The 23,283-nt window shown below is 35.1% G+C and overlaps 1 protein-coding gene across 4 annotated transcripts in view; it reads right to left on the bottom strand.

Moving 5' to 3' along the window:
• The window catches only part of LOC102493799 (olfactory receptor 4C6), a 51,741-nt gene that overhangs the window by 20,774 nt on the left and 7,684 nt on the right, over positions 1-23,283 (bottom strand). The window contains exon 4 of one of the 4 annotated variants that reach the window (XR_003547487.1): positions 7,634-7,731. The exons of the other annotated variants lie outside the window; for them this stretch is intronic. The gene's annotated coding sequence lies outside the window, so the exon portion shown is untranslated. The remainder of the gene's footprint in view (positions 1-7,633; positions 7,732-23,283) is intronic. 4 annotated transcript variants of the gene reach the window in all.

The raw sequence follows: 23,283 nt of genomic DNA, 5'->3' as shown, positions 1-23,283 counted from the left end.
TCATGTCATTTTTACATAAAATGATGGGACCAGCAAATGGTATAGTGGTTATATCACTGGACTCCCACATGACCAACTGCCAGTTCAAATCCCAGAACTGGTGGCTTGAAAATCACACCTGAAATGTGTGCATGCAGGCCTAAGATCTCAGGATAAGAATGGAGGAGAAGAGATTGAAGTGTGGCCATCCACTTTGGGGCGTGATTTCTCACTTTTCCTCTTTCTCCTGCTAGAGCATGTGCTCTATGGCAAAAATCTCTTAAAAATGGTAAAAGAAAAAAGGAAATGACCTTCCTGTCTGCCATTAAGTCAGTCATTAATTTGTGCATTATAATGGAGGTGTAAAAACACTGGGGAGGACAAGGTAACTAGGGAAGAAGTACATATGTTTATCAACTAACTGCATGTTTTAGAAATTATGATAATCAGGTTCCCAACTAATAGCTAGGTAATAGAGTAAGAAAGGGAAAAAAAGTACGAACTTTGAACTTTCTTGTTCCAAGATCTGAACTGGAGAATTTTGAATGAAATATGGCACTATTAATAAATACATAGTGATTAATAGGCATAAACCAGGATGACCTAGGGATGTTCAAGATAAAGTGTCACACTGATGATGGGGGCTCCTCAGCTCTGGGCAGTACATGGAATGCCACTGTGGGTACTCCATGAGATTATTCACCAAAACTAATTAGAAAAATGGATTTAAAATATCTTCATAAGCAGTGAAGAATTAAGTATGATACTGCCATTGCTTTACTCTGTATTTGTAAAACTCTTTAGTATACCAGTAGGCTATACAAACATCTAGTAATACCAACCTCTAGAAAAGAATATTTGATTTTAGAATAATGACAAATAATAGAAAAATCAAGAGAATAAATAATAATAATGATAGTAACAACAAATAATATCTATTGTTTATAATGTCATAATATAAATAGTAATTTAATAATAATAGATATTATGGCCTTCATTTTAGAGAAAGAAAGTAAAGCACTAAGGACCAGCAGATGGCAAAATGGCTACATCACTGGACTCCCACATAGTCTACTATGGTTCAAATCCTGGACCTAGCGGTTTAAAACACACAGGGTGCATGAATGTGCATGCCCAAGATGGAGAAAAGAGGAGAAGGAATTGTGGCATGGCCATCACCCCCAGGGGTGATTTCTTGCTTTCTATCTCTGTGGTATGTGTACGTGACCTATAATCAATTAAAATAGAATTAAATAAAAAATAAATAAACTTAGAATTAAACTCAAAAAAAGGAAGTAAGTATAGCAACACACAGGGTGCATGAATGTGCATGCCCAAGATGGAGAAAAGAGGAGAAGGAATTGTGGCATGGCCATCACCCCCAGGGGTGATTTCTTGCTTTCTATCTCTGTGGTATGTGTACGTGACCTATAATCAATTAAAATAGAATTAAATAAAAAATAAATAAACTTAGAATTAAACTCAAAAAAAGGAAGTAAGTATAGCACTGAGCAGTTGAGTAATGGATACCTCCAGAAGCAGCCTATTATTGATTTTTTCCTTATTTAAAAAATTATTTAATTTTATTTATTAATATTACTATTTAAAATTTCTATAGGGCTTGTTTTCTTACCAGAGAGAGACAGAGACACATTTTTTGAGAGGTTTTCGCTATAGGGCGCGTGTACTCGCCAGACAGACAGACAGAGACATAGAGATAGAAAGCGAGAAAGCACCCCCCAGGGGGTATGGCCACACTGCAATCCCTTCTCCTCCATTCTCCTCTCAGGATCTTGGGCACGCACGCACACGCGCCCAGTGTGAGTTTTAGGCCACCAGGTCTGGGACGCGAACTGTGGTCGACTACGTGAGAGTCCAGCGACAGAGCCATTACGCCAACTGCTGGTTCCCAGGTTTTTAACTTTTTTATTAAATAATGTATTATGTTACTATGTTGAAATATGGAACTCTTTATTTTTTTTAAGAGAGAGTTTTGTTTTATTTATTTATTTTTTTGAGAGAGATTTTTTTCTATAGGGCACATGAGCTTGCTGGAAAGACAGAGAAACAGAAAGCAAGAAATCACCCCCATACACCCAGTGTGAGTTTTAAGCCACTGGGTCCAGACCTCAAACTGTCGTTAACTACACAGGAGTCCAGCGACGTAACCATTACACTATCTGCTGGTCCCAAAATAGGGAATTCTTTAAATTACTTTATTGTAGAGATTATTTGGGAACTGATTGTAAAATATATACCAATGAAGACTGATGACACTAATATCTCATAGAAAGTCAGAAGAAATAATTTTAGATAAAGAGGATTTTGCTGAAGAATGCTGATATTGGTAATAGAAGAGAGAAAAGCCAACGTTTAACTTCAGAGCAATAAAAATTTAAAGAAAATGCTTCTAGCACATAACATGGTATGCCAAATCGTTCAATCCAAACTCAAAGTATAAAATATTAAGAGTAAAACATTACATTTTTGTGATTTTTATTAGGTAAATAATTCTTGTATGCGATAAGAAGAACATAATTCATAAAAAATAATAAATTACCTTTTATAAAAATTAGTACATTTACACTAAAATAAGTTATATGACTGGGGAGAATTCAAGATTTGAGAATGTAAAGGCAGTATCTATATGTCTCTAAGGAGTATCTAAGTATGTTTGTTTGTAAAAGTAGGAGGTTAAAGGTATTGACAGCTACCTTCTTAAACTGATAAGGCTAGCTTGAGTGAAGTTTGGTTACCATGAGGCATAATACTGAAGTGGACTATTAGTAAAACTCTGGCTTTTGATGTTCTTTAGTTAGGATGATTCATTTTCTCAGGGTTACCTTTTTTTTTTTTAATGTTTTTGCTATGGGATGCCTGTGTTGATGTGCTGACTGGAGACAGAGAGCGGGAAAGTGAGAAATAACCCCCCAAGAGGGGTATCATGCTGCAGTCCCTTCTCCTCCAGTCTTCTCTTGGGATTTTGGGCACATCTGCACACACCCCAGTGTGATTCTCAAGTTGCCGGTCCAGTACTCCAACTGCAGTCAGACATATGGGAATCAAGGGTCTTAACTACTACACCAGCGGCTGGCCTAGGTTACTTAAATTTATATCCTAGATAAAAATACTTAATTGGGACCAGCACCTGGCAGCTTGAAACTCATGCTGGACTCCCATGTGGTCAACCATGATTCAAGACTCTGACCCAAAATCCTGAGGAGAACAGAGGAAAAGAGATTATGGTGTAGCCATTCCCCCTGAGGGAGGAGGTGATGCTTTCGGTCTCTTTCTCTCAGCCGCTCTGGTGAGTGCAAATGCACTATAGCAAAAATCTCTCTCCAAAAAAAAAAAAAAAAGAACCAAGTGGAAAACAGAATAAGAGCTTTCCTATATGAGTACTATTGTCTGCTGAAATTTAAGTATCTTCTTCATTTGATGATGTATTAATATTTTTTTCTTTCTGTCCCATACATCAGAAAAAAGTGCTATTTTGGCTTTCTTTTCTCTGTCTTCATTTTAAAGCTATCCTCCTTCCAGCAATGTTAGCCCCTAACCAGTCAACTGGTACCAGTTACGATCTTGCTCATCATTGATTTTACTGATTTACCTATTCTCCATACAGAGTTTTGTTAATAGTCTATATTCTGACTACAAATGCTCAACTTAAGTTTTCTTTCTTCCCAGCTCAGATTTTCCTGGAATCAATCCTAACACTACATGGGCTACATTATTTTTCCTCCAGTTCTTCAGAAAGCTGGAAAACCTCAGAGCAGTAAGTTTTCTAAACTGTTTTGTCACTGTAACATTTTGGAGTCTTCAGGGAAATGGTGCCTGAGTCACACTAATGCAAAACTGGAAAGTAAATACCCAGAAGTGTCAGAACCTCACTATGGACAGAGGGTTAGCAGCATTTAGCTAAAAATCTGTTTAGAAATGCCTTTTGGGGAACCAGCAGTTAGCGTAATGGCTATGTCGCTGGACTCCTATGTAGTTGACCGCGGTTCGTGTCCCGGACCCGGTGGCTTAAAATTCACGCCGGGCGCGTGTGCGTGCGTGCCCAAGATCCCGAGAGGAGAATGGAGGAGAAGGGATTGCGGCGTGACCATCCCCCCTGGGGGGTGATTTCTAGATTTCTGTCTCTATGTCTCTCTCTGTCTGTCTGACGAGCGCACGCGCCCTACAGTGAAAATCTCTCAAAAAAAAAAAAAAGAAAGAAATGCCTTTTGGAATATAATTTCTTGAAACTTTCAATGACCTATTAATTCTCACGTTGTCACTTTCGTATATATTCTTCTCTTCCAAACTAATTTTCTTCAGTTACAAAGATACAATAAATAACTCTTAGGATTTAAAATGTACTTTAGGTTTTGAAGTTTTTTTTTTTTCTTATAATTTATTTATTTTTGGCTCAGTTCTTGTTAAGATGTTAAGTGGGCATTCAAAATTCCCACCTGCTTTCCCAAGGTCTGAATGTTCTTTTATTTGAATCACTGATGATTCTGGTAAATATTTAAAGTCTACTTCTTTTACAAATAGGCAGAAGAGTTAAGTTATTTTGAGGTTTCCAAAATATTTTCAGATAACTAATCTGGGTGTGTTTGAACTTCTGTCTTTAATTTTCTATATTTTATTCAGATTTTTGATGCTCAAGATCTGGCCAAGTAAGTATCTGAAGAATTCTTACTGGTGCAGTTTTATTTTTGTCTAATGAGACAGTCGCTCAGAATTGATGCCCAATAAATTAATCCTAACACTTTGTATCAGGAAGAATCACAGTACCATGTGCTAAGCTGATTATATGCTATTTACACTTATTGTGTATGAATTTATTCTAATGAATATAATTTCTCTTTCAGCATATAATTTAATTACTATAGTATTATCTTAGTTTTAATTTTGCATTATTTATAAGCAGAATTTCAGTTAAGAACTGTAATACAATCCAAAGTAAAACAGCTCCAAGTTGACAGGGAATTAACATTATTTTTTATTCTTATCATATATTTCTCCTTATTTCTATTAAAAAATGGCCCAGATTATATTTGAATATCTGCAATAATGAAGAATTTTATGTTTTTCAAAAACCTTCCACCCCAAAATATGCCAGTTGCATCTGAGTCAAATGAGGTAAGTTGTATAATCCTACATTCTTTTTTTTATACTACATTGTGATGCTCTAACAGAAAAACTGAATGAATGGTAGAAAGTGTACTTTAAATAAAGAACTTCTAATTTTATTGTGCTGACCGTACATTCCAAAGAGCATGCATAATTTTTACTTAATATCAATATAAAAGTAATTATTTCATTATATTTATATAGTCTAGTAACTAGTGCTAAGAAATGCCCTAAGATAAACAATCTATTATTGAATTTACTTTTTTTTCCCTACAGATCATATAAATTAATTGAAGTTTACTCAATCACACTCATTAAATTCATGTTGTGATAATTTTTATATATTTCTCCATGGGATTTGGTTGTATACTAGTATATGATAATTTGGTTGCTAAGTTACACATTGAGAAAGAAATGTAATAGGAACAAAAATTAGTTTTATAACCCATTTATGACACCTATATTAGGTCTTATCCCCCTCCATTACATTTGTGAATTGTGCAATAACATCTTAACTGTACAAGAAAGGAAAATAAAACTTGAAGAGGCAAAAGAGTAGCTCGATGTATCACAACTAATTAGTTTATTTATTTATTTTTAAAGAATTGATTAACAACTTTCATGTTATTTAGAAGAAACTTTTGATTCTAGGGGAAGGTTAGACTAATACACTTTGAAATAGTTTTATAGAATGAGGTCATTTTTTGCCAAATTATTCTAGTCAAAGTAAGAAGCCAAAAAATTATAAATGTTGCAAATAATATTTATTAATTTCATTATATAAAGTCTTATGTTCAACTTTTAAATAGTCATAAAGAAAAATCATTCCTTTGAGAATAAAACAACAAAAAATAAATGTAGACATTTTACCTACAAATATGAAAGGCTTTTAATTTTTAGAAAGTACATATTTATTTTTTTAATTTGCATTTAATTATTATAGAGCTTTATAGGGTACAATATGTTCAGTTTATTTTATGTTCCTCAACATTTCTACTTCTCTTGACACTGTTCTAACCACTTATTCAGTGGTTAATTAATATAATTTATTTTTATTTTTCGTGACTTCAATTGTTACCTGGGTCTTTCTTTCTGTCTCTATGGACAAGTGAATATTGTTTATGACAACAGTAATTTTTATCTCAATTTTTCTATTTTCTTTTACCTTTGCTAACAGCAGAGATCAGGTAGTTATATTCCTTGGACTACAATGTAGTATTAAAAGATTCTAGAGATAAAAATTAATAATAATATTAATAATGATGATCTAGTAACCAAAGGTGAATACTGTCTTAAGAAATCTATATTTTAATAAAGCAGAAGGAAGAATTATTTTAAAATAATTTAAAATTATTTATGAAATGATTTAGGGGAAATAATGAACTGGGAATTTTGATCATCTGTTATCTTTCATATTCTTTTGTACAGAAATGAGGATTCAGGATTGCATTTTTTTTTTACTGCTACTCTTCAGGAGTGCTTTCCCTCATCTAGTTCTGATCTCAAGCAGGGGATGCAGGCCCAACCTAAGTAAGAAGATAAGTTTTCTATAATTAACACTGTCTAGCTTTGTGGTCCTGAGAAATTATTTATATTTTAATTTGAATCTCTTTCATTGAAAAATCATATGTTATGATTAATCATGTGATTTCCCCTATTAAATTATTTACCATGTACTTTATGTAATAGTTCTATTTAAAATAATTGTTTTTTTGTATAGATACTTTTGAAAAATTTGTATTATCCTCCCTCAAAACAAAGAATTCATATCAGTTGTAATAATTAGAAGTTACACCAATGTATCTCTACCCCACAAACATTTTCAACATTCTTTTGTTACTGTTACTTTTTGAACATTCTATGTTTTGTTCTTAAAAAGAAGATAGGAAACCATATAGTGATACTGAGGACAAAAAAGGAACAAACTAAAATTTCCTCTTGATAAAGTTAGAGTTTTGAATAATGAATTCAAACAGTCTATTATGGATCACTTTTTAAATTCATACTTTTTACCAATTTGCCATCTAACATTTTCTCAAAGCTTATAAAAAACAAGATTTTTATTTCATGAATCATTAGATATGATGTTTTCTTAATAATTTTGTTATAAAAGCTTTCTATGTTTTTAGAATACATACCAGTAGTTCATATACACCTGTTACATTATAGACTGAAGTAAATGTTTAATTTAGCTTTTATAAACCTACAGGAGTCAGATAAAGTCTCATCAGTGAGTAAACTGAAGGATATTAGTTGAGTATATTCTTTTTTTTATACCCTCTTTCTATGGATTTGATAGTGTCTTAAGAATATACATGAAATACAAAAAAGCAAATCCATTAATTTTTAATGTATTCATGTATGCAGCAAATAGTAGTGGGTGCTAATTAATCACAAAGTCTGTCTTAAAGTTGCCTTCTGTACCTTCTCCTTTGGTTCATCATTGCTTCCTAGATTGTATATAAACCCAAAAATATTCTATTAAAAGTGATGTCATAGGCATAATTCAAACAGACTTAGAAAGTTTAATTACCTTATTTTTTCTTATTGCTTTCCATTGCAAACTTGAATAAGATGGTTTTTCTTTTGTTTGGTTGGTTTTTGTTTTGTTTTTGAGGAAAACGAATGTCTCTAAGATGTAAAATGTATAGGGAAAAAAGTTGCTTATTACTTTTCAAAAATTTAGTCAGTAACTGACATTATCGCTTATGCTGCATAGTTTTCAATCACTCTTTAATTTATCAAGTGGTTGGGACCAGCATAGAGTAAAAAAATGCTTATGTTGCTAGACTCTCATGAAGTTGACTGCACTTCAAGTCCCAGACCCAGTAGCTTAAAACTCATGCCAGGTGTGTGTGCATGTGCCCAAAATTCTGAGGAGAATGGAGAAGGGATTGTGGCATGGTCATCACCCTGGGGGATGATTTCTTGCTTTCTGTCTCTCTTGCAAGCACGCACACCCTATAGCAAAAAATCTCTCTAAAAAAATAGATAAGAAGTGATTACATTTGTTTAGCATGACCAATAGGCAATGTTTGTACACATGGCAAAGAAAAATAAACTCTGCAAAGATATCAGTTCAACTACTCATGTGTTGGTGTTTAAATGTGTTTTGAATTTCCTGAGAATTTACTAGCTGATAATTCAGGCAATATTATCAGCTCATATTAGAACAAAGAAAGTTGGTTTTAGACTGGGCCCATGTCTTAGTGGTGGAGGGAGCTGGATCCCACATGGTCAAAAGCAGTTTGAATCCCAGTTTTGATGGCTTAAAAAAAAATACTGGTCATTTGTGTTCATATGCCCAAGTCCAGAAAGGATGGAGAAATGGAAGAGAAGAGATTGTCAAGTGACCATGACCCATTAGGGAGTGCTTTCTCTGTTTGGTCTCTCAGTCTCTCTCTCTCTCTTACAATATACCACTTCTGGCAAAAAAAACAAGAAATAAGAAGGGAAAAAGAAAGAAGAAAAAGAAAAAAGGAAGAAAAGAAGAAATGAAGTTGATCTTATAGGTAATGTACACTTTTTCAAAATATTAAAAATATATTTTTGTTTTTGTTCAATTAAGCATTTTTAGTTATCTAAATAATATAATTAACAATAACAAAATGTTATATTTTAAAAGTAAGATTTAAATATTTATAGCCATTACGGGTAAAATTGAAGAAAAGCAGAATTATTCATATTTTTCCATTACAAAATTATACAAAAATAGATTTGTAAAATGACCATAGAGAATATAGCTTAATTCTGTAAGCCCATAATTCATATTCTATATATGTATATTTTATCTTAGTAAATTTCACATTACCATGGTCAGAATATTTGATTTTTCATCTAAATTTATGTTTTCTTCTTTTCAGATAACTCATTCGTGCATAAGAAACATCAACTCAGATACATGGAAAGCCAGAGAAATATCTCAGAATTTATTCTTCTGGGACTTTCTGATGACCAGAAGTTACAAATATTTTGCTTTGTGCTCTTCTTATTCTGTTATGGTGCCCTAATGGTAGGAAATCTTCTGATTTTTATCTCCATTCTGTCCAGTCCTCTTTTTAACCAACCAATGTACTTTTTTCTCAATCATTTATCCCCTATAGATATTTGTTACACCTCTAGTGTTGTACCCAAACTGATTGGCAGCCCATTAGGAGGGTCAAAAGCTGTCTCCTACGGTAATTGCATGTTACAGGTCTTTACCATGTACTTTTTTTTTTTTTTTTTTTTTAGGGGTTTTTTTTATAGGAGGCGTTCTTTCACACCAGACAGACAGAGACAGAGAGATAGAAAGCGTGAAATCACCCTCCAGAGGGGATGGCCACGCCATAATCCCTTCTCCTCCATTCTCCTCTCAGGATCTTGGGTACGCACGCACATGTGCCCGGTGTGAGTTTTAAGCCACTGGGTCCAGGACGCAAACCACGGTCAACTATGTGGAAGTCCAGCGACGTAGCCCTTACACTAACTGACGGAAAGCTCTCTCCACCTATAGTTCTCATATCACAGTGGTCATCTTATTTTTGGACCTGCAATATTTGGGTACCTTAGACCTCCTACTAGTTTCCCTGGGGATGAAGTAGTTGCACTATTTTATGCCATTGGTGCTCCTATGTTCAATCCCTACACTGAGAAATACAGAGATGAAAAATAGTATGAGAAAAATTTTGTGTCAGACTTTGTTTTTGAAGGAAGTATAAAATGACTTTGAAGATACTAATTATCCAAACAACTCTACAAAGATAAGAACTAGACATGAATAAAAGAACTATATGCTAACTAGTAGATTTTACCATCTTGTATGGAATGAATGAGAAAAATAGAATTTCAAAATTTGATGTAATAAATAATCAAATACTAATTCTTGCATTTGAAAAATATTTGGAAATTTAGTTAATTTTATAGATTATAAAGGTGGTATGGGGGATTAATTGTGTAAGAATCATCTGTGCAAAAGCTAATACAATAATGTTATATTGTTCATTGAATTATGATATAACTTAAAAAAGAGAAAGGAAAAAGGATGTAGTTGGAATCAGAGAGGTAGATGGAGAATTAGAGTTAAAGGTTATGTCACATATTAATTATTACACTGGTACATTATGAAAGAGAAAAATGCACTTCAACATTAAAGAACTGGTAATAAAATAGTATTGGTACTTAATTTTGTTCACTTTTATGATGGTATGAGTAAAGTTACATGCATGCAGATCACATGGTCCATATCAATTAATGCTATACTGAATAATGATAAATAGAAGACTTCAAAAATTTTTTGAAACAAAAGGGAAGATGGAGGTAGAGTAAGAAGCTGATTAACAGATAGAAAATTGCATGCAGGTAAGTGGAATGACTTCTAGAGTACTATAACACTGTTGAGTAACTACAGTTGTAATGATTTAGTATATAGTTTAAAATATCTAAGAGAACTTTCAATATCTACATAAAGTAATGGTAAGTGTTTGAGGTGGTAGATATGTTGGTTGCCCTGACTCATGTATTATAAAAACAACTCTGTATCCCATAAGTATACACAATATTATATGTCAATTAAAGTCAAAATAAAAGAGACTCATTTTTAATACTCAAGCTGTTATGACTTTGAATATAATCCACATGAAGTTCCTAATTTAATTCTGTGCATATGGCATATGTTCTATGTGTTGGTTGTAGTAGTTCCTCTTGTCATCAGTGTTTCAGAGAATTGGAGTCTGTTTTCCAGAGAAGCTAGTCATATTGGCTAGCAAGGTGTCATACTTAAGCTCTCTGACTCTGAGGTTCAAAATCTTAAAATAATTGCTGCATTATCTTTCCATTAGCAGCAGTAGAAGCAGTTTTATTGTTAATGCAGGCATAGTAAAAGAAGTATAGGTGTTTGTATCCTTCCTTGACTGGAGCCACATTTTTGTTTTATCAATGTTGTTGGATTTAATTTGATCCAATATTTTTAATAGGCTTCTTTTTATTTTTGATTTTATGATTTCTTATTCATACTCAATTGTGCATCTCTGTAGCACACAATATGGTTTTGCAAAGTATACATGCATTCTGTGACAATCAAATCAAGAGATTACTAAAAACATAATTTTAACTATTCATGAGTAAAGAGTGAAGGAGATATTTGTGATTTTCCTTCTAAAGGTAACCATGGGCTTGAGGGCAGGTGCACTCAGCAGAAAGACAGAAAGAGACAAAGAGACAGAAATAGAGAATTCGCCCCTTGAGGGGATGGCCAGGTTGCAATCCCTTCTCCTCCATTCTCTTCTCAGGATCTTGGGCCCGCATGGCTGGCATAAGTTTAAGCCTCCGGGTCCAGGACTCAAACTGAGGTAGACTACATGGGAGTCTAGCAACATAGCCATTATGCCATCTGCTGGTCCCATAAATTATAATTTAATGTTATAAAATGTTTAGAACAAAGCAGAAAATTTTTTTGCAAGTTTAGATAAGATTACGTAAAGGATTTTAAAATACCATACATGGGGGACCAGCAAAGACTTTTATGGTTATATTGCTGGATGCCCACAGGGCATACCACATGGCATACTGCAGTTCAAGTTCCAGACCTGGTGGGCTTAAACTCATGCCAGGTACATGTGCATGTGTGCCCAAAAACCCAAGAAGAGAATGGAGGAGAAGGGACTGCAGCATGGCCATTGAACCTGAGGGTGAGTTCTCGCTTTCTATCTCTATGTCTCTCTCTAACTTTCTGGCAAGCATACACTCTCTATAGCAAAATTCTATCTTAAAAAATACCATACAAAAACATAGTTTAAAAAGAAATAAATTAGGACGAGCAGTGGTGGTTGAGATGCTGGACAGCCATATGGCTGACCAAGAATTGAGTCCCAGACCTAGTGGCTTGAAGATCATTCTAGGCACTTGTGCAAGCACATCCTAAGTCCCAAGGGGAGAATTAAGGACAAGGGATTATGGCATGTCTTTCTCCAGTGAGCACATGGGCCCTATGTAAATAAATAAATAAATAAATAAATAAATAAATAAATAAATAAATAAATAAATAAATAAATAAATAAATAAATAAATTGAATCAAAATTAAAACATTTTCAGCAGAACAAGTTATAGGACTGGGATGAATTCAAAATTTGTAGATATAAATACAGCACTTTTGTATACCTCTGAAGAGTAGTCTTTTTTTTATTGTAGAAAAAGGAGATTGGAGCTTTCTCTTTTAGTGGCTTGATGAAAAGATTCTATTAGTAAAGTTTGATCAACACTGAGAGATACATTGAAGTGAACAACTAGTAAAATGCTGGGTATTGATTCCCTGTACACTAGTCATTCATTTACTCAGGGTTACTTAACATTCAAGGTTTGGAGGCAAACACTAAATTTAAAAATAACTCTTTTGTTTTGGCTGCTCACTAGTAATTTGAGCTAGTTATTTAAACTAGAAGTTTCTATCTGTGTGATAGAATTTATGTCAAATTATACATTAGTATTTGTATTAAATAATTTGATGAAAGTTCACGAAAACAGCAGAATTAAAAGATAAAAATAAAGTCAACAGGTGGCATGACAGTTAAGGAACAGGATTTCCATTTGTCCTACTGAAGTTCAATTCTTAGACCTGATAGCTTTAGAATATCACATGTGTGAGCATGCCCAAGATCCCGAGAGAATGAAAGAGAAGGGATTGCAGCATGATCATCCCTCTTGGGAGATGTTTTCTCACATTCCCTCTCTCTCTGTTACCTATCTTGGAAGTGCATGCATCCTGTGACAAAAAAAAAAAAAAAAAAAAAAAAAAAAAAAAAAGAAAGAAAGAAAAAGAAAAATCAAAGATTAAAAAAATGATCTGGGGACCAGTAGTTATCATAATGGTTATGTCGCGGGACTCCCATGTAGTCGACCACTGTTCACGTCCTGAACCCGGTGGCTTAAAATGCACACCAGCCGTGTATGTGTGCATGCCCAAGATCCCAAGTGGAGAATGGAGGAGAAGGGATTGCAGCGCGGCCATCCCCCCTGGGGGGTGATTTCTCGCTTTCTGTCTCTCTGTCTCTCTCTGTCTGTCTGGTGAGTGCACGTGCCCTATAGCAAAAACCTCTCAAAAAATAAAAAATAATTTAAAAAATGATCGGTCAATCATGTGGTATTATGTGCAGACATCATAACCATCACTCTACCTGGTACACAAGATATTTTGTTTTTAAGATTATAAGAAACCATCCTGCACAAGAAGAATAGAGTAGCTGGTATCTCACTTACTGACACCAAAATATATTACAAAGATGTGATCATCAACACAGTATGGTATTGGCACAAAATAAACATGAGGACCAATGGAACAGAGTAGAGACTCCAGAAATAAACCCCAAAACAAACAACCAACTCATCTTGACAAAGAGTACCAGTCAATCCAGTGGGAAAAGGGAAAACCTCTTTAGCAAATGGTGTTGGAAAAACTGGGTATCCACCTGCAGAAAGATGAATCTGATGCCCTAGCTTCACCATTAATAAAAATCAGATCAAAATGGGTGAAAGATCTAAACCTAATATCTCAAACTATAAAATTAGTGATGGGAAACACTGGGGAAACTCTGGAAGACATCGAGGTAGGCAAAGACTTCTTAAGCAAGGCCCCAAAAGCACAGGCAACAATTCCCAAAATAGACAGGTGGGATTATGCCAGATTAAGGAGTTTCTGCACAGCAAATGACACCTTAATTAATGTGAATTGACAACCCTCAAAATGGGAGAGGATTTTTGTAACTGTGCCTCAGATAAGGTACTGATAACTAGAATACACAGGGAACTCAAACACCTCACCTGGAAGAAAATGATTAACCCAATTAAAAGATGGGAAAATGAGCTGAATAAACTATACTCTAAGGAAGACATATGAAGAGCCAAAAAGCATGTGAAAAAATGCTCATCATCCCTCATTGTAAGGGAGATGCAGATCAAAACCACAATGTGGTTCCACCTAACACCAGTCAGACTGGTGAAGATTAAAAAAATAATAATGGTAAGTGCTGTAGGGAATGTGGTGAGAGGGGAACACTCCTACACTGTTGGTGGGACTGTAAATAGGTTCAGCCACTGTGGAGAACAATTTGATCCAAAGACCTTCAAATAGAACTACCATATGATCCAGTATTTCCACTCCTGAGTATCTACCCAAAGGACAGGAGAGCACTCAGTAGAAAAAGCACTTGCACAACTATCTTCATTGCAGTATTATTCACCATTGCTAAGACTTGGAACCATCCCAAATGTCCACAAACTGATGGATGGATTGAAAAATTGTGTCACATATACTCCATGGAATACTATTCAGTCATAAAAAAAAAAACAAGCTCCTGGAATTTGATAGAAATTGGAGAAATATGGAAGATATGTTGCTGAGGGAAGCCAGTCGCAAGTCAGGTTATGAAAGAGAAACATTGTGTGTCTCCACTTAACATACACCGACTGTCTGCACTCTATGGTGGAGACTGAAAGACTGAACATAAAAGTATTAAAAATTGTAATGGACACTAGAGACAAAGTGGAAAGAGAATGTGATGGGGCAGAGCGTAGGAAAACAATTTGGTGGGAAAATGGAGAGGTAAGACACTTGTGGGACACAGATAAAGTTTATTATCTGTTTACGAGGATGTTTAAGGTGGTCTCAACTGGGCTGGACTGAGGTGAAAATCATGCTGGGTAAAGTGTCTTCACAATCTAAATGATGTATAGTGATGTAAGTATAATAATAAAAAACTAAAAAAGATTATGGGCAAGGAAAGTCAGGAGGAGCCAAATCAGAACGGTAAGGTGGATGTTTGATGATTTCCCATCAAAGCTCTCACAAAATAGCCATTTTGAAATAAGAGGAATAAGTAGGAATAATCTTGTGGTGTAGAAGGACCCTTTCACAAAGCTGTCCCGAGTATTTTTCTGTTAAAGCTTCAGCTAACTTTCTCAAAACACGTTTTTAAAAAAGCAGGTATTATTGTTCTTTGGTACTCCAGAAAGTCAGCCACTGTCGCCAGACCTATCTGGTCTGCTTTTGCTTTGACTGTGCCACTTCTATTTCTTGGTGATCATTGCTTTGATTGTGCTTTGTCTTCAGGATCTTACTGATAAAGCCATGTGTCATCTCTTCTTACAATTCTTCAGAAATTAATGTTTCAGGATCTTAGCCTGCTTGTTTAAAATTTCCATTGAAATTCCCGCTCATGTCTACACCTGTTTGGGCCCAACAATTTTGGCACCGATCAAGCAGAAAATTTTCTCAACTTTTATTCAGTCTCAATTGTGTAAAAGTTGAACCAATTAATATGTCTATTGTATTGGCTATTGTTTCTGCTGTTAATCATTGTTCTTCTTCAGTTAGGGCACTAACAAAGTGAATTTTCTCCCTGAAAATTGATGTGAATGGTTTGCCCATGTGAGTGTCATATTTAACATTATCTCTCACTTCTTTTATTTTTCAGAGAGATTTTTGCTATAGGGCACATGTGCTCACTGGAGAGACAGACAGTGAGAGGAAACATGAGTAATCACTTCCTCCAGAGGGGATGATTATACTGCAATCCCTTCTCTCCCATTCTCTTCCCAGGAACTTGGGCATGCACACACATATGTCCAGCGTGAATATTAAGCCAGTAGGTCTGGGATTAGAAATGCAATCAATCATGTGGGAGTTCAGCAACATAACTGCTATGCCATCTGCTGGCCCTGATAATTGGTTTTAAAAAGTGAGAGATGGGACCAGCAAATGGTGTAACAGTTATGCCTCTTGATGCCAATATAGTTAATTGTGGTTTGAGTCCCAGATCCAGCAGCCTGAAATGCTTGTTGGGCATGTGTATATGTGTGTCTAGGTCCACAGGAAGAGAATGGAAGGGAAAGGATTGTAGCATGGCCAGCCTCCTTGGAGGGGGGGGGGTGATCTCATGTTCCCTCTCACTGTCTCTGTCTCTCCAGCAAGCATATGTACCATATAGCAAAAAAACTCTCTCTCTAAAAAAAAAAAGTGAAAGATGTCCAAGATGACACCTACATGGGCAGACCATGTTTTCTTTGACTGTTGTCTGTTCAGCTTGTCTATTTTTAAATTATATTATTTGTTTTAGAGTGGTTGTGATGATTGAGTTCCCTATATATTCTTGTTATTAATTGCTTATCTGAAGTAGCTTTCAAATATTTTCTCCCATTCTTTGAGTTTTATCTTTACTTTATGTATTGTTTTCTTTGCTGTGCACAATCATTTTAGCTTCATGTAATCCTACTTGTCTATTTCTGGAATTATTGCTTGCATTTTAGGGGTTTTATTAAAGAAATTTGTGCCTACTCCAATGTCTCCAAGTGTTTCTCCTGTTTTTTCACAAGCAATTTTATAGTTAGAGACTTTACATTTAGGTGTTTTATCCATTGTCAGTTGATTTTTGTAAATAGTAGAAGACAGAAGTTTAGTCTCATTTTTGTGCAAGTGAATATCCAGTTCTTCCAGCACCATTTGCTGAAAGAATTTCTTTTCTCCACTAGATAGTATATTGCCTGTCAAAAATCACTTGACCATTATGTAAGTTTTGGGATTTATTTCTGGGCTCTCTATTCTGTTCCATAGGTTTATGTGTCAGTTTTGTGTAAGTACCATACTGTTTTGATTAAAGAGAACTACCTTATAACCCATTAATCTCACTCTTTGGTATTTACCCAAAAGATAGAGAAGTACTAAGTCAGAAAGACTCACCCACATTTGGATTGATTTCTTTTTCATAAGGAGAGACTAAAAAAGGTTGAGATGAATATATTCATTGCTATTAAAATAAAAACTACCTTTAAACCATTGACATTCCCTCAAATACATTCAATTGCACTACATTTACCTTATGGTGTTTTTCATTTCTTTGTTTTTCAGTGTGTAGATAAGGGTGTGGAGCATGGGAATAATGACTATATAAAAAAGTGTAAACACCTTATCTTATGGTAAGGTTGTGGCCGGTCTAATGTAAATAAAGATGACAGATGCAAAAAAACAGGATCACTACTGTGATGTGGAAACTGCATTCAAAAAGTGCTTTATGGTGACTTTCTACAGAATATGCTCTTACATTATATACTATCATAAAGTAGGAAGACATTAAAACAAGAAAGATTACTGATCTCCTCAGGCCAGAATTGGTAATGACTAAGAAACTGCTCTTGTGTATATCAGTACAGGCTAGGTTCAATAAAGAATATACATTACAGAAATAATAATCTATTTCATCGAGACCGCAGAAAGGTAAAAAAATATATATGTAAGAAGAAACAGGCTAAGGGAATGCAAAAAAAAAAATCCTTGTACAAGATGCCATGAGAATTGAGTTACACCTCTGCCTATTCATGATGATGGAATAGTGGAGTGGTTGCACATAGCAACATAGAGGTCATAGGCCATTCCTGTGAGGATGAAGACTTCAACACTCCCAAAAAAGTGTGTGATAAAAAGTTGTGTCATGCAGTTTTTGTAGGAAATGACTTTATATATGTAATTAAGTCAGTTATTAGTTTGGGTGACACAGTGAAAGTGTAGAAAAGGTTGGAGAAGAAGTATGCGGGTTGACTGATTAGCTGACTGCATGAGATAGAAATCATGATAATCAGGTTTCTCAACTAAATAGTTAGGTAACAGAGTAAAAAAAATAGAAAGCAGAGGATCTGAACTTTCTTGTTCTGGAAAAGATCCAAGAGAATAAATTCAGTAACATTATTACTTTTTTCCATGATATGATGGCTCTGGGAAGCTACCTGAAGTAACAGAATTAATAAGATTGGTCATTTATAAGCAATGGAAATCAAATATCTAATTTAAGTGATGTAAACACATGATTAAAGACCTGAGCCATGTTTAACAAAGTCACTTTGAGTATTTGTGGTAACATTCTTTCAAAAACTACGGATATAATAACATCTATAGAAATTTCCACCCAAAAGAACACATAAGATTTTTCTCAGGCCTACATGGTACTTTCTCAAAGATTGATCACATGATAGGATATAAAACCAGTCTTTACAGATAGAAAAGGCATAGAAACTATATCCAGCAACTTCTCCAACCATGATGGAATTAAACTTGATATTAATCTCAGGAAAAGCCCTCAAAAATATACAAATAGATGAAAACTAAATACCCTACTTTTGAATACCCCATGACTACTGCAGAGATTAAGATGGAAATCAAAAGATTCATGAAAACTAATGATACTGAGTATACAAGTTTCCATAATCTATGGGATATTGAAAAAAGCAGTCGTAAGTGGGAAGTTCATAGTAATTAATGCACACAAGAAAAAGATGGAAAGGTGGCAAAAGGACAACCTAACATCATACCTCAGGGAATTGGAAAAAGAATAACAAAAAAATCCAAAAAATGCCAGGAGAAAAGAAATAATAAAGATTCGAGCAGAAATAAATGAAATAGAAAATAAGTGAACTATACAGAAAATAAACAAAAGCAAAAGCTAGTTCTTTGAAAAGATAAACAAGATTGACACACCATTAGCCAGATTAATTAAGAAGAAGAGAGAAAGGAACTAGATAAGTCAAATCTGCAATGAATAAGGCAACATTACAACATACATAACAGAAATACAAAACATCATTAGAGGATATTATGAGTGACTTTATGCCAACAAAGAAGAAAACCTGGATGAGACAGACAAATTCCTGGACACATATCATCCTCCAAGATTGACTCAGGAGGACATAGAAAGCCTGAATAGACCTATAACAAGAAATGAGGTGAATCAGTAATAAATAATCTCCCAAGAAAGAAAAGTTCAGGCCCCTATGGCTTCACTGAGGAATTTTACAGAACTTTTAAAGAAGAGGTAGCCCCCCACCCCATCATACTCACACTGCTTCTAGAGATCCAAACTAAAGAAACCCTTCCAAATTCATTCTATGAAATCTCCATTATCCTCATTCCCAAAACGGATAAGGCTATGAAAAAAAGGAAAACTACAGACCTATATCCCTGATGAATATAGATGCAAAAATTCTCAACAAGATACTTGCTAACCATATTCAACAGCATATAAACAAGGTTATTCATCATGACCAGGTAAACTTTACACCAGGGATTCAAGGGTGGTACAACATATGCAAAGCCATAAATGTAATACACTATATTAACAGAAAAAAAAGATAATCAATGCAGAAAAAAGCATTCAACAAAATATAACATGCCTTTATGATTAAGACTCTCAGTAAAATTGGCATAGGAAGACCATTTCTCAGCATAATAAAAGCCATTTATGAAAAACCTACAGCTAGCATTATACTGAATGAGGAAAAGCTTTCTTTTCCACTAAAAACTGGTACAAGACAAGGCTGCCCACTTTCTCCACTCCTATTCAATATAGTACTAGAAGTTCTAACCAATGCAATCAGACAAAAGAAGGAAATAAAAGGCATTTCAATAGATAAAGAAAAGCTGAAATTTTCTCTGTTTGCAGATGACATGGTTGTATACAAAGAAGACCCACTAAGGATATCTCATGTCACTGGATTGACAGAATAAATATAATAAAAATGGGGGACCAGCAGTTAGTGTAATGGGTATGTCACTGGACTCTCATGTAGTCGACTGTGGTTCAAGTCCCGAAACCAGTGACTTAAACTCACACCGGGCACATGTGCATTTGTGCCCAAGATCCTGAGAGAAGAATGGAGGAGAAGGGATTGCAGCGTGGCCATCCCCCCTAGGGGGTGATTTCTCGCTTTCTGTCTCTCTGTCTCTCTCTGTCTTTCCAGCAAGTGCATGCGCCCTATAGCAAAAACCTCTCAAAAATAATATAATCAAAATGGCAATCCTACCCAAATTAGTATACATGTTTAATTCAATCCCTATAAAATTACAAGATACATTCTTCACATATCTAGAAAATACAACCATAGAATTTGTCTGGAACCATAAAAGATGCTGTTTTTCTAAAGCCATCCTGAGCAAGAAGACTGGAGTAGGTGACATCTCACTTCTTGACCCCAAAATATATTACAAAGCTCTGACCATCAAAAAAACATGGTATTGGCACAAAAATAGACATAAGGACCAATGGAACAGAGTAGAGACTCTAGAAATAAACCCCAAAACATACAACCAATTCATCTTTGAAAAAGGGCACCAGTAAATCCAGTGGGAATAGTGAAATCTCTTCAGCAAATGGTGTTGGAAAAACTGGGTATCCACCTGCAGAAAGATGAATCTTAAACCCTATTTGCCACCATTAACAAAAGTCAATTCAAGTGGATCCAAGATCTAAACTTAATATCACAAACCACAAAACTACTGGTGATAAACACTGGAGAAACTTGGAGACATTGGAGTAGGCAAAGACTTCTTAAGCAAGACCCTCAAAGCACAGGCAATAATTCCCCAAATATACAGGTGAGATTACATCAGATTAAGGAGTTTCTGCACAGCAAAGGACACTGTAATTAGTGTGAACCAACAACTCTCGGAATGATAGAGAATTTTTGTTAACTGTGCCTCAGATAAGGGACTGATAACTAGAATACATAGGGAACTCAAGCAGCTTGCCCAGAAGAAAATGATTAACCCAACTGATAGATGAGAAAATTTGCTAAATAAACAACTCTTTAAGGAGGATATATGAACAGCCAAAAAGCATATTTAAAAAGGCTCAACATTTCTCATTGTAAGTGAGTTGCAGATTAAAACCACAAAGAGATACCACCTAACACCAGTCAGACTGGTGAAGATTAAAAAATATAATAATGATAAGTGCTGGAGGGGATGTGGTGAATGGGGAATATTCCTACACTGTTGGTAAGAATGTAAATTGGTCCAGCCACTGTGGAGAATGATGTAGTGGTTTGCCGAATACCTTCAAATAAAACTACCATATGATCTAGCAATTGCACTCCTGGATATCTACCCAAAGGATAAGAGAGTACTCAGTCAGAAAAGCACTTGTACATCTATATTCATTGCAGCCTTATTCACAATTGCTAAGACATGGAACCAACCCAAATGTCCATCGACAGATGAATGGATTGAAAAATTGTGGCACATATACTCCATGGAATACTATTCAGCCATAAAAAACATTTGGAATTCGATAGAAATTGGAGAAATATGGAAGATATGTTGCTGAATGAAGCAGGTCAGGCTATGAAAGAGAAACATTGTGTGTCTCCACATAACATATACTGACTGTCTGCACTCTATGGTAGTGACTGAAAGACTGGAGAACATAAAAGTATTAAAAATTGCAATGTACACTAGAGACAAAGTGAAAAGAGAGTGTGAGAGGGGAAGAGTGTAGGAAATTTGGGGGGAAATGAAGAGATAAGAATCATGTGGGGCACAGATAAGGTTTATTGTCTGTGGAGGAGGATGTATATGGAGGTCTCAACTGAGCTGGACTGAGATGTACATCATGCTGGGTAAAGTGACTTCACAATCTAAATGATGCATAGTGATTTAATGTATGAAAAAAAAACCTAAGGTATAGTGATGAATTAGATACTCTCCTAGTTTTTTGTAATTTAAATTAGTTTGTGGAAAATTATGATGTTGAAGAATAAATTAGTAAAGTAATTTCAAATACTTTTAACTAGTGTGAACATATGATATGACATCTAACCTGGAGAATTTTGAGTGAAATAGGGCACTATCAATAACACACTATGGGCCAGCCCCAATGCTGCAGGCAGTGGGAGAGCTGCTATGTGATGCTTGAGGACAGATGATAAAGTTCCAAGTTTGTATCATTGGGCCTACATTGGCATACCTGCAACACCATCGATCCTGGCTTGCTAGAACTGGGAGGAGAATTAAAGACTCTGTAAGGTGGTCTTTCTTTCTTGCTTCATGGAAATAAACTTACTAATAATGATGATGATGATGATGACCCTGTGATAATAGGCATAACCAAGAATTTTCCAGGAGCAGCCAAGATGTTTGTTTCACATCAGTGATGAGCCTTCCTCATCTCTGTATTGCTTATGGAAAATTGTGTACTTTGCAAAATCACATATTATAAGTAACTGGAAAGAGAGATTTGAAGTAACTTTGAAACCAATGGAGAATTATTTGAAAATAGATTGTTGGTGTATGGGTATTTATAAATGGGTATATATAAATACCATATGGGTATTTGTAATGCAACTCTTTACTATACTACCAATTTAGAGAAGCATCTTGTAATGTTAGCATTTAAAAAAGAAATTTAAGAGATCAGCAGGTGGCATGTTTTGATTTACTCATGGTCAACTACGGTTCAATTTCTAGACCCAGTGGCTTGCTTTCTCACTTTCTCTCCCTCTCTGGTCAAATTAAACAAAACAAAACAAAACAAAAACAAACAAAAGCAATTAATTAATTTAATTAAAAGAACAATTACTTTTTAAAAAAGAAACAAAGTTTAGAGTTATGAAAAAAGAAAACTCAAAATTGGTTTTAAAAATACATGGTAATTGATTAATAATGATAACAAAAAATAATAATTGTTAAATTCTTATTAAAAAAAAAAAAAAATAGGACCAGCAGTTGGTATAATGGCTGTCACTGGGCTCCCATGTAGTCGACAGGTTCGCGTTCTGGACCCGGTGGCTTAAAACTCACGCTGGGCACATGTGCGTGCATGCCCAAGATCCTGAGAGGAGAATGGAGGAGAAGGGATTGCAGTGTGGCCATCATCCTGGGGCGGGTGATGTCTCACTCTCTGTCTCTCTCTGTCTGTCTGGCAAGTGCACGTACCCTGTAGCAAACAAACAAACAAACAAACAAAAAACCTCTCCAAAAAAATCAAAGCAGAGCCCCAAGAAATAAGAGAAAGCCAGGAAATATTTCTCTCACAAAGGAACATAATAACTCTTCATCAACAATGGATAAAAGGCAAGAGATCACAGAAATGTCAGAGAAAACATTCACAAGACTCATTGTAATGAAACTCAGTGAAATGCAAGAGATTAGAAAATCCTTTCACAGGGGACCAGCAGTTGGCATAATGACTATGTCACTGGACTCCCATGTAGTTGACTACAGTTTGAGTCCGGACCCAGTGGCTTAAACTCAAGCTGTGTGTGTGTGTGTGTGTGTGTGTGTGTGTGTGTGCTGAAGACGCCAAGAGGAGAATGGAGGAGAAGGGATTGTGGTGTGGTCATCCCCCCAGGGGGTGATTTCTCACTTTCTGTTTCTCTCTGTCTTTCTTGTG

Source organism: Tupaia chinensis, unplaced genomic scaffold (genome assembly GCF_000334495.1).
Source record: "Tupaia chinensis unplaced genomic scaffold, TupChi_1.0 Scaffold144195_1, whole genome shotgun sequence".
Taxonomy (NCBI): Eukaryota; Metazoa; Chordata; class Mammalia; order Scandentia; family Tupaiidae; genus Tupaia; species Tupaia belangeri.
Note: the sequence above shows the minus strand (reverse complement) of the source record. Positions and strands in the feature narration are given on the sequence as shown.